A 12067-nucleotide genomic window follows, 5' to 3' on the forward strand; every position below is an offset into this window, starting at 1 on the left:
TTCATTTGCCTCAAGCACGTTCATAATCATTCATGAAGCACTTTTATGGTGGCTGTTTTAAAATCCTTGTCACATAATTCTAACATCTGTGTCATCTCAGGGTTGTCATCTGTTGACTCTCTTTTCTCAATTAAGATTTCCTGCTTCTAGGTATGATGAGTGATTTTTATGAAAACCTGGACATTTTGTATATTAAGAGAAACCGAATCTTATCTGGTAAAGTGGGGATGATGACTCATGACCGCCAGTTTTTTCTTTTGTTTTTTTTTTTTGTTTGTTTGTTTTGTTGGTTGGTTGAGCTTTGTTAAATTAGCTCTTGGACTTTACTTTGAAGTAAAGCAATAGTTCAGCTGTGCCTCTGAATCCCTTGGGGGACTCATTCCAACAGGCTGCTGGACTCTCCTCTCAGAATTTTTGATCCAGCAGGTCTGCCATGGAGTCTGAGGACCTGCATTTGTAACATGTTCCTAGGTGATGCTGATGATTTTGCTCTAGGGTTAGAGAATCTGGGTAATGAGCAAAGGGGAAATAATTGAGCCTGTTGATTGACATATTAAATAACCAAGGGTGAAGGTGTTTGTGGGCAGGAGGTACAAAGGGACTCTCATACAACCATGGAGAGTAGAAAGAGAGGAAAATGTAAAATGTTTCTTAAGGGTTGTCAAGGCAACTTTAGAATTTCTTTGAAACTACTCCTGATGAGTACTAGGTGTTTCTTTGAAGAGTGCATCCAGTTTCCACGGCCCTGGGAGTGATTTGAGCTGCATGGATTTGCCTTGACTTGTGGGACTTCTCTCTGGGGGACCAACCTTCAGCTTATCTCCAGGTGCTCCCCACTCCCCCTGCCCTCACAAGTTAGGTAAGTCTGTGACTTCTTTCTCTGTGTGCCTTTGTCCTGGCAAGGCTGAGAGCTTCTCCACGTGGAGAAGCATGTGCAGAGTTGAGTTCTCTTCTCTCACTGGGCACATTGCCTCCAGAGCCTGGCTTCAGGTATGCACTCCTCTGTCTACCCCTGTCTACTCCTCAAACTGGAGGAGAACCTGTAACATGGAGGGGTCCCTATGGCTTAAGGGAAAGTCCTCTAGGTCTTGATGTTCCCAAATGACACATCCAGACAATTACATCAGTCTCAGCTTTTCAGCCTGTTCCACATGGCTTTTAAGGACACTAAAACAAACAAACAAACAACAACAACAACAACAAAGAGTCCTGAATTGCAAGAAACTCACCAAGCAGTAATACCTGTTAATGAAATTGCTTTCTGTTAATTTGAGTTTTACAAAATAAATGACTCTCAACAATCTGGCATCACTGTGATGGTATCTACCTCCCAGGAAGGTCAGGTTCTCCCCTTAGCCTCCGCTGACATGGAGGAGGGAAGGGTTCCTTGCTACTGAGTAGAGTAGATGCTAGCATTCATGCTTTGTACTCATCCTCCACTGATACCAAACGGGATGCAAAAGCAAATGAGTTCTGTTTACTTCTACTGTTGAGTGGTGGTAAAAGTTCTCACCCTCTATTTGCCCTCCTCTGACACCATCAGGGAGGAGGGGGAAGGCGGCCTCATTGCCACCAGGTAGGGTATAAGTCCAGGCTCCCCAGAATGTTTTCCCTGACATGGGGAGAGGGATAATGGACTAGGTGGTGGAGATGATCAAGGCCAGGCTACAACAGCCTGGCACTTTCTTCTACAAAGAAAATAAATGATGAACAGGAAGTGCATTTTTCTTTTGCCATGACACCAAGGGACAGTGAAATAAATTCCCACATAGCACATTTCACTTCCATAACTATTTTGATACAGAGGATACAGTTCACCCAAGTGACCCTTTTTATGTTAACTAAAGCCTAAAATTGAATAAAATAATTTGTTTTTATTTTTCAAGTATTTTACTGCAATGTTAAGATTTGTATGGACTACATATTTTTTCTTTTATTGTCTTAGCAGATATGTAGTGTTGGAAGAAATATTAGAGGAGTTCTAAAATAATTCCTTGAGTTCCACAATGAGGAAAACTAAATCCTCATAAGTGAAGTGTTTAGACTAAGGTAACATAGCTTTAATGACACAATTGTAATGTACAGTGAAATTTAATTTTCCTCACAGTGATTTTTGTTGAAGGCCACACCTGTAGTCAATATACAATCTGATCTTCCTCTATATCGTGATTGCTATTCTCACATAGCAATGCTTCATTTTCTTTGATTTTATACACATGATTTGTGCATGTGTGTACTTGTAAGAGTGAAACGGACAAGTTTTGCTCTCATCCTATCTACAATAAAAATCACTCCAAAAATGACTTTCTTTCCAGGGATTTCAGATTATGTGAAATGAAGGTGCAAAATGCAGCTTTGTTTCATCAGTAGGTGGCATCTGCCAGGACAGTGAGTATAAAACTCGAGATGACTGCTGCCATAAAGGTAAAAAAGTAATCCAGTTGTTTCATGAAAGTCCATAAAATGGATGACAGCATCTATTCAAATGATCTGTATTATGTAATGTGAAGTGGCTTAATACTGTCCATTTTTTTTAATTTCAAGGGATTTGTAAAAGATAATTAAATAAAATTGTACATTTTATCAGATACTTCTCATTTTATTACTTTGCTCTGTAAAATTCTGGATATATTACTTTAAGAGACTTCATCCTACCTTTTAAAAATGTTAACTGAGTCATTTAGGATATTTTCTCTATTTCCTCTTCCACTCTAATTTGCTGAAAAGGATGATCTCTAAGCCTCCTTTTCTGGGGAGAAAAAGTTATTATAGTTTAGACTTTACTGAGGTTGCTTTTCTTTCTTTCTTTCAAATATTTTATTTATTTTTTTTGTTTATTATTTATTTGTTTATTTATTTATGTGAGAGAGAGCACGAGCGGCGGGGAGGGACAGAGGGAGAAGGAGAAGCAAACTCCCCACTGAACAGGTGGCCCCACACTTGGGCTCAATTCCAGGGCCCTGGGGTCATGACCTGAGCAGAAGGCAGATGCTTATCCCAAGCGCCCTGACAATACTTTTCTTAACTTCAATATTGAGCAAAATGAAATTACAGATGATAGAAGTGCCTGGGTGGCTCAGTTGGTTAGGAGTCTGCCTTTGGCTGGGGTCCTGATCCCAAGGCTCCAGGATCAAGCCCCATGTCAGGAAGCCTGTTTCTCTCTCTCTTCCCCACACATGCTCTCTGTCACTATCTCTGCCTCTCTATCTCTTAAATAAATAATTTTAATTGAAATAAACAATAAATTGCAGATGATAGAAGATAAAATATACCTCAGAATTTATTTTTTCTCAAAATCATAACTTCATTTCTTTAAAAAACATTCCATTCTTTGTGTAGTCATCTTTTAGTAATAAGTGTACAGGAAACAAAATAAAGGTGTGGAAAGGGACATGAAGAATAATTTGCCAAAAATTAGGTACTTGCCTAACACTACAGAATCAAATGACTAAAAAATAATTAATACATATTTTAATTTTATATATGTTTAAAATAGTTAAGAATCAGTATGTGTACTAAAAAAATTGAATACTTGAGGGTCTGATTCCCTAGGATTCCAAATTACTAGACTTAATTTGGATGAAGGAATCTGCTTCCCAGTATGATTGGAAATATTGACTGAAGAAGTCCACAAATTGCATTTTGAGACTTACGGAAGAGGTATGATATTTTCCACTTTGTGAGATATGAGAATTAGATAAAATCAAATTATTTGACTTTCCAATCTAAATACATTTTAATGGTATGGCAGCTAATCAGTCTTACATTTTTATACTTTTAAAAAATATTTTGAAATTTCATTTACTTTTATAAGGACCTCTCTCAGCTACACAGCTTTAAATTATATTAAAACAACCATATATCATAGGTATCTAAATCTGACATGGATCCCATCAGCATTTTAAGTCAAAATGTTCAGATCAAAGTAAGAATATGGGTACCCAAAGTCAGATACTTAGCTTCTTGTCCTGTGAGGACCTTGAATTGCTTCCATGATACACAGTTTCCTGAAAATGTTTCTACCTTGTAAATTTCTAATTAAATTACGAAGAAATTTAATCCTCTTCAGTAGACAATATGTATGCTATTAAGATAAAAAAAAAATTACCAAGCTGAAACCTACCTAATTATTTTGCAATCCACCAGCCTTATTATTATATAAGAAAAAGCCTTCATTGGACCTTCTTTCTTCTCTGGAGGATGATGTGATTATCACTAGCCTCCAATTATTTCCATAACCTTGCATATGCAAATCCAGTATACAAGCAAACCTACCCAGGAACAGGTTTAGAAACTGCCTCATGTTTGAAAATCTTTATTATTTTGAAATAATATAATTTGTCATGATTGGTTATTTTTTCATTCTTGGAGTATATCTATCTACTTTATGATGATAATTTAATAATAATTGATAAATTCATACTTCTAGTTCTCTCTAGTAATTGTCCTGCAAAAATATAAATTATAACTGAGATCTTCCATTTCCTCTAACACTATGTTTTTATAGCCTTTAGAACTTTATGATAATGAAATCACATAGAATCTTTATAGAAATTTCTGTCTGAAGTGATCTGTGTGTTTATGTGTTCTCTGTCTCTGTATAATGGTTTTTAATACTTCTGGTTTCTTTCTATTTTTTTTTTAAGATTTTAATTATTCATTCATGAGAGACACAGAGAGAGGCAGAGACACAGGCAGAGGGAAAGTAGGCTCCATGCAGGGAGCCCGATGTGCGATTTGATCCCAGGACCCCAGGATCACGCCCTGAGTTGAAGGCAGATGCTCAACCACAGAGCTCCCCAGGTGTCCCCTTAAACTCTGGTTTCTAACTTTTCTAGAGCAAATATAAATAATTCATCTTATTTCTATATCAACTTATAAATAATTCATCTTATTTCTATATCAACTTACTTTTCATTCCTACAGTTCAATATTTTAGAGAAATTTATGTTCCTTTCATTTATTCTCTCAATTATATATGGGACAACTATTTTTTTCTCCTTTCTCATTCCCCACATTTGTTTTTACGATGTTTGAATTTTATCTCCTTTCGATTTCATATTTACATACTTGTTCTCTTATTTATTACATTGCCTTCAATATAATAAATAAAAATGTCTATACACTTTTTCCTATATGTAGACCTTTTATTCTTTAATTATTATACTTAGTTATTTTATATTTTTATTACAAAAATAATAGGCAATCTACTTTTTTGTAGATATTTTCTGTGTTTCAAGCTTTTTATTTACCTCATCCTCATCTCTGTTTGATGAATAAAGTTTACAATGAGTCTACTCCTGTTATTCAACATATTTTAAAATAGATAACATTTTTTAGGAGTTATGCAAAATTTTAATACATATCATTGAGGTATTTGAATGTATTCCACATTTTCTATCCTTCCCTTTCTTAAAATTTCAATCAAGATGTGAACTATGAAAAATGTTATAGTTGGTGCACTTGAAAATTTATATTCGATTCTATTGACTGAAAGTTTAATTTAATACAGAAGTCTAACCTGATATCCAACTACTATAAATAAACTATTATTCCAAGTTCTTTGGTCCTTATTTTTACTTAAAGTGTGTTATTTTAGTGCTGTTTTTTCATAGGGAATTTTCCCTTCTGTCTGGTAACTTTTAAGATTTGAATTTGGTCTTTTCGATTCAGTAGTCTCAGTACCATATTTCTGTTGTAGATTTATATTTATTGTGCTCATACTCCCCCATTCTTCTACCGATGACACATCTTTCTTAAATAACTGATTACAGACTTTGCCTTTATATATCCATGTCTTTGAATGTCTGCAGTTTATTTTGGGAGATTTAATCATACATATCTTGCTTTTATTTATTATTTTTTTGAAAGTACATTTTTTTCATAAAATGAATACCTGAGTAACCACAAGGCATACACACATTTATATGCACACAGGAAAACCTGATGCCCTAGAAGTTAACTTTTGAAAATCAAAAAAATACATAAACCAGCTCTTCGGATTAATAATAATATTATAGTATTTATTTATTATTATTATAATAATACTATATTATAATAATAATATTATAAATATTACAAAGTCATAGAATCTACATCAATATACAAAAGTCAAGTGGCTTCTGGGTGGTGGAGTTGGGTGTAGGCCTCTGACTCTTGGTTTCTGCTGGGGTCATGATCTCAGGGTCCTGAGATCCACCATTGCCTTGGGCAATATGGTCAGCATGGAGTCTGCTTAAGATTCTTTCTCTCTCCGCCCCTCCCACACCTCAAGTAAATAAATAAATCTTTTTTAAAAAGTCAACAGCATATCTTTAAAAAAAAAGCAACGATCTAAGATTACGTGAAATCAATGAACAACCTAATATAAAATGAAAAATACTAGATAAAATAATATCAAAACCCAGAAAATACCTAGAAATAAATTGAATTTCCACTTGGTTACTTTTGTAGATTCTCTGAAGTTCTCTATTTCTTCAATATACAAATGATGAATATTTTAAAGTTCTGTCTCATAATGCCTTTATTTGGATTTTCTGATAGCCTGTTTCCATTTGTTTATTTTTCCTCTTGGATTTGATTTTGTTTTTTTAACATGCTTTTTCTTTTTTTCCTCCCTTTGGCCATACTTTGTGTTGACAGAAGCTCTGGAGGATAAAATCTTCTCAAGAAAGTAAAGTTCCCCCTTCCTTGCTAGCAACGTGAGTGCCAGCAATTTACTCTCATTGCAGAGAGCTCATTTTAGGGATCTGTAGTGTTGGTGCTCCTTTTCAGTTGTGCCTTCATCACACGATGCGATGCTTTGGGATTAATTGGTAAAATTCTGAGTCATTTACCAGAGCCGATGTTTCTAAATTCAGAATAAAATCAAGTTCATCCCTGCCTGCATCTTGAAGTTGCTGAAAACTACCGCAAAACCCTTTAGCCTTCCAGACGCTGCTTTCTGCTGGACTTTTTCATGTCTTACCCTCTGCATGCATGGTTTGGGATTAGGCAAGTGACTCATGGTAAGAGAGCATACAAATTCTTTTGCTGACCTTTCTGAAGTTCCCTTCATTCCAATGAAAACATTTTCATGTTTTCTCTTGAGGTACAGCACTTGGACAGATCTAACTCTTACTTCTGTTCGTGCACCACTGGTGCTGTAGCTTTCTGCTGGGACTCTACATCCTTTTTGTCTAAGTGTCTTCAGAGTGCTGGCTTCTTCTCTTAAGGACTGGATACCTTGTCTCATCAGCTTCTAAAATCCTTTACCCAGCATCCCATGCCCATCCATCATCTTCAAAATCTGCTTTGAATGAGTGAAGTAGTAAAATTCAGAACCCTCACAGTTTTAGCCATTACCAAAATTATTTGATAGCATTTTAACATAATTACTATAAGTCTTTTGTGATGTTCAATTTATTTTCTACTTATTACACTTTAAATGGCCCAACTTGTTTCTTTATTGACACTCTCTCACACTAGTATGCTGTTTTTTAGTTGTTGTTGTTGTTGTTTTGGTGGGGGGGAGGGGATAATTATAAGAGCTAATTTTTTTTTTTAACGATTTTATTTATTTACTCATAAGACACAGAGAGAGAGAGAGAGAGAGGCAGAGACACAGGCAGAGGGAGAAGCAGGCTCCATGAAGGGAGCCTGATGCAGGACTCGATCCTAGGACTCTAGGATCACGCCCTGAGCCAAAGGCAGATGCTTGACTGCAGAGCGACCCAGGCATCCCAAGAGCTAATTTTTACTAGAAGTTGTTTCCTGTGAAAATAAGCACTTCTCTTCTGGAAGTTGCCTATAGCAAAATCCCCCCTTTCAATGTCTAATTCAATTTTTACATGACTGTATTTGCTGACTATTTCAAATACATACATAGTGCATATTGGGATCCAATTCCCATGTTTTGCAAGGCACAGATTTTCCAGAACATTCTGTCCCCTGACACTAAGTTTTGGCCATTCAAAAAACATTAAAATCCATATCCGTTTCTGATACCCATAGGCTATTTTGAAATCAATGCCTTATTCCCAAACTTACTTTGAGCTTCCTTTCTGTTCCAGACATCTAGAAATTTCCCTCTCTACTACAGACTTAATAATATAAGGAAACAGTACACTTTCATATTTCATTTGGCCAATTTATTCTTGTAGAACAAGTTTAAATAGGAACACCATATATGTTTTATAATCTAGATTAACTAGAAGTATCTATAAGAAATCTGAAGTGTCAACTCCTAACTATATCTCTTTACCAAATATTGGTATGCAAAATTAAAGTAGTTACCTATTTCCTGTCATTCTCAAAATATATATCAAGAAACAGATTTATTAGTGCAATGATTACTCTAATACTTAGCATATAAAGCCAAAGACTCACTATTGCTTATTATTATATTTGTTTTAAAGTTGAGAAGAATTGGCAAACATGTCTTGAGTAACACCAGTGATATTTTGTTCTAGGAATCTCTTGGAATTCTGCACCGAATGCCCTGAGAGACAGGTTATTACTATTTTTCCTTCAACAAATGTTTATTATTTCCTAATTCTATGCTTATATCAGTTAAAAAAAGGAATATGGTTCTATGTATAAACATTATATTAAACCAAGAAAACCAGAAGGTAGTGAAGAAAACAGCCATATATGTGTATATATATATATATATATATATATATATACAGCATAAAATTACATTAAAAAGGGACTCTCAATTTTGGCTAAGAGATGCATGTTTAGTAGCTAAGTAGGAATAAGGGCACCTAGTCAGATCATGCTAAAAAGATAGTAAGAAGAGCACAAAACTCAAGTTGATAAATTAGAGTCCTTCCTTTTATTTTTTTGTCAAAACTCATGAGGGGAGGGAGATTCCTTTATAATGAGCTGAAAAATTATTGGCAATAGGCAAAACTGGGAATAACACAGACATAGAAATGGAGACAGCCAGAAGGTGGGGTCTGATGATTTTGCATCTCCAAATGAAATAGGCTTTGTACAAAATCCCAACCTTTGCCTTTTTAAACTATTAAAATTTTATTTATATTAAATTATAAGATCAAATGTTTATTTTTTCTTACTTTTTAAGTAATAAATTTAAATTTGGAGCAGTTTTAATTTTATCTCAGTTTTCCTGAGCTATACTTTTAGAGCTAAGAGTATTGAGATTCCTCAATTTCCCTTTCAGCACTAACCACCTCAATTCCCTCTATTTTTAACATCTTGCATTAGTATAGTACATTTGCTACAACTTTATTTCATTTTTAATGAATGCTGTAGTTTTTTTTGTAGTGCTATGAAATGTATACGTTCATTTTTCTTTTTTAAGCCAGGAAATGATTTTATATATCCATAATAGATAACACGGTAGTGTACATTCTATTTTTATCATTATATTTAGAGCAAATATGATTGCAGGAGAGATTCTGGAATGTAAAAATTGCTTTTATTAAGGAACTACCTTCTGTTGGTAAAGTTTTTCATCATAATTTAAGGATTATTAAGTCAGTTTTTAATTTAATAACAACAAAAAAGTGTATTTATCTTATTTTTAAATTTTTTTAAAGACTAGCTTTTATAAGAGCAGTTTTGGGTTTACAACAAAATTGAGATTTTCCATTCCCCTTGCCCCCACACATGCATAGCTTCCCCATTATCAACATCACTTAGAGTGTTTTATCTTTTTTTAACCTAGGATAAACCTACATTACCACATAATCACCCCAAATCAATAGTTTACCTTAAGGTTCATTTTTGGTGTTGTATATTCTATGGGTTGGATGGATAAATGTATGACATATTTCCATTATTTTACTATTACATAGAGTATTTTCACTGCCCTAAAAATCTTACATGCCCCATCTTTCATCTTCCCAACCCAAGTACCCGGCAACTGCTGAATGTCTTACTGTCTCCATAGTCTTAGCTTCTCTAAAGTGCCATATGGTTGCAATTTTACAATATGTAGTCTTTTCAGATTGGCTTCTTTCGCTCCATAATTTGCAGTTAGGTTTCCTTCATAGCTTGAGAACCCATTTCTTTACTGAAAGACCTCCTGGTTGCTTTCAGGTTTCGACAATCATGAATAGAGCTGCCATAAACATCTCTATGCTGCTTTATGTGTGGATATAAGTTTTCAACTCATTTGGACATGTAACAAGGAACACAACTGCTGTGTCATGGTAAGAGTACGTTCAGCTTTGTCAGAAACCACCAAACTGTCTTGCAGAGTGTCCACACCATTTTGCACTACAGCCAGCAATGAATGAGAATTCCTGTTGTTTACCCTCCTCAGCATCATGTGATATTGTCTCGTTCCAGATTTTGGTCATTCTAATAGTTGTGTAGTGGTATCTCGTTGTGGTTTTAACTTGTATTTCCCTGATGCAACAAGAGCATCTTTACACATGCTTATTTGTCATCTGTATATTTTCTTTGATGAGCTGTTGTTTACAGTTTTTGGACCAGTTTAAATTGGGTATGTTTTTTTTTCCCCATTGGTTTTATTCATATATTTTTTGCAAATATGTATTTTTTAACCTGAAATAGCCAAAGGAGGGCCCTCTTATCATTTTTTAAGATTAATCTAAAATACAAAGTACTAAAGAGTTGAGGTAGCTCTTTTTCTAAGGGCCAGAAATTCTTCTTCGGATAAATGAATGACAGAAAATAGGAAGGTGATATTCTAAGGACATATTGAAAAAAAAAGAGGCTATCATTTTCTGCTTCTTGTATTGTCTAGCCTTATTTTCTTAGTGAAATTTAAGGGATATTAGGTCATAAAAATTACATATTTGTAGATTTCACATAACTAAGCACATATTTTGGTAAGCATATTAAAGCAGTTATTTTCAAACACAATAAAATATCAGATTTTCTATAGAGGGTTTTGGAAGTATAACTGTCCAATATAAGTTGTATACATTCTAATAATAGAAATCCTAAAAGTAAAATGAGAACACACTTAAAAAAACTGTTCTATTGTATCAAAGATAAATATGCTTGATTGGTTACCTGATCTGATTTTTCAACAAATTATTTTCATGATCTCCTAAAAGATTTTTCAGTCATTTTAAATAAGGAAAGTAAACGGAACCGACGCTATCACTATCAACTATCACCAACACTATTGACACTATCAGAAGTCAATATTTTAGTTCTTTTAATTTTTTTTTTCATTTATTCATGAAAGACAGAGAGAGAGAGGCAGAGGTACAGGCAGAGGGAGAAGCAGACTGTAGGGAGCCCCATGTGGGACTGGATCCTGGGTCTCCAGGATCATGCCCTGGGCTGAAGGCAGACACAACTGCTGAGCCACCCAGGCGAAACTTTAGTTCCTTAATTGAGTGGAAGAGCTGACATATCCTTTTATATATGGTCTTTCTATTTGGATAAATAATTCATTTCAGATTCTTTATTTCACATTCTTTAGGCCAAATTCTCAATCACACAATGGACTTCTATAAATTAGCGAACTATGGCATCTTTATTGAGAAAGCAAAAAATACCAGCATAAGAAAATACCTGTTATGTGTAATCAACTTTATATTTGAAAAAAATATATAGTAGTCAAGAAATACCAATTGCCCCAGTCACTTGTATTTCTTATATTCAGCATATGACTTCCTAAGATTGTGTTAAAAATAAGCAACAGACATGAGAAAGGGTAGGAAGACACACCAACATATGCTAGTGACGCAGTCAAGAACTGATTCACTGACATACTCCCAGAAAGAAGAGCTTTGTTAAGTCACCTACATGAAAGGTGGACAGAAAGGGTTGGAAATGTCTCCTGCTCCTGGCTCTAACTTCCTTCTTCTCATCAGCATTAATTCTTGGTAAAGTTAAAGGCCAAATCATGTTCTAGGGTAAACAGAGGGCATGGTGAGCTGGAGTGCTGATAATGCAAGAGTAGCAAAACATTGCCTTAAGGATACTCCATGATTCAGTTATCTCTAATATTTAGGGTAGGTAGAGTGATCATTTCACTTTGAATATTTACATATTGCATTTAGGGATATTGAGAGGAATTGTTTCAAGCATTTCCTATATCTCTAGATTTATTCCATGATGATATTAATAATTC

At 34.6% G+C, this 12067-nt stretch overlaps 1 long non-coding RNA gene across 1 annotated transcript; it reads left to right on the forward strand.

Moving 5' to 3' along the window:
* Positions 1-730: 730 nt before the first annotated feature.
* Positions 731-10146, forward strand: LOC119871652. The gene is made up of 3 exons (XR_005357661.1): positions 731-859; positions 8451-8490; positions 10051-10146. It is a non-coding gene; the product is annotated as an uncharacterized LOC119871652 (long non-coding RNA).
* Positions 10147-12067: the final 1921 nt, after the last annotated feature.

Source organism: Canis lupus, chromosome 4 (genome assembly GCF_011100685.1).
Source record: "Canis lupus familiaris isolate Mischka breed German Shepherd chromosome 4, alternate assembly UU_Cfam_GSD_1.0, whole genome shotgun sequence".
Classification (NCBI taxonomy): Eukaryota; Metazoa; Chordata; class Mammalia; order Carnivora; family Canidae; genus Canis; species Canis lupus.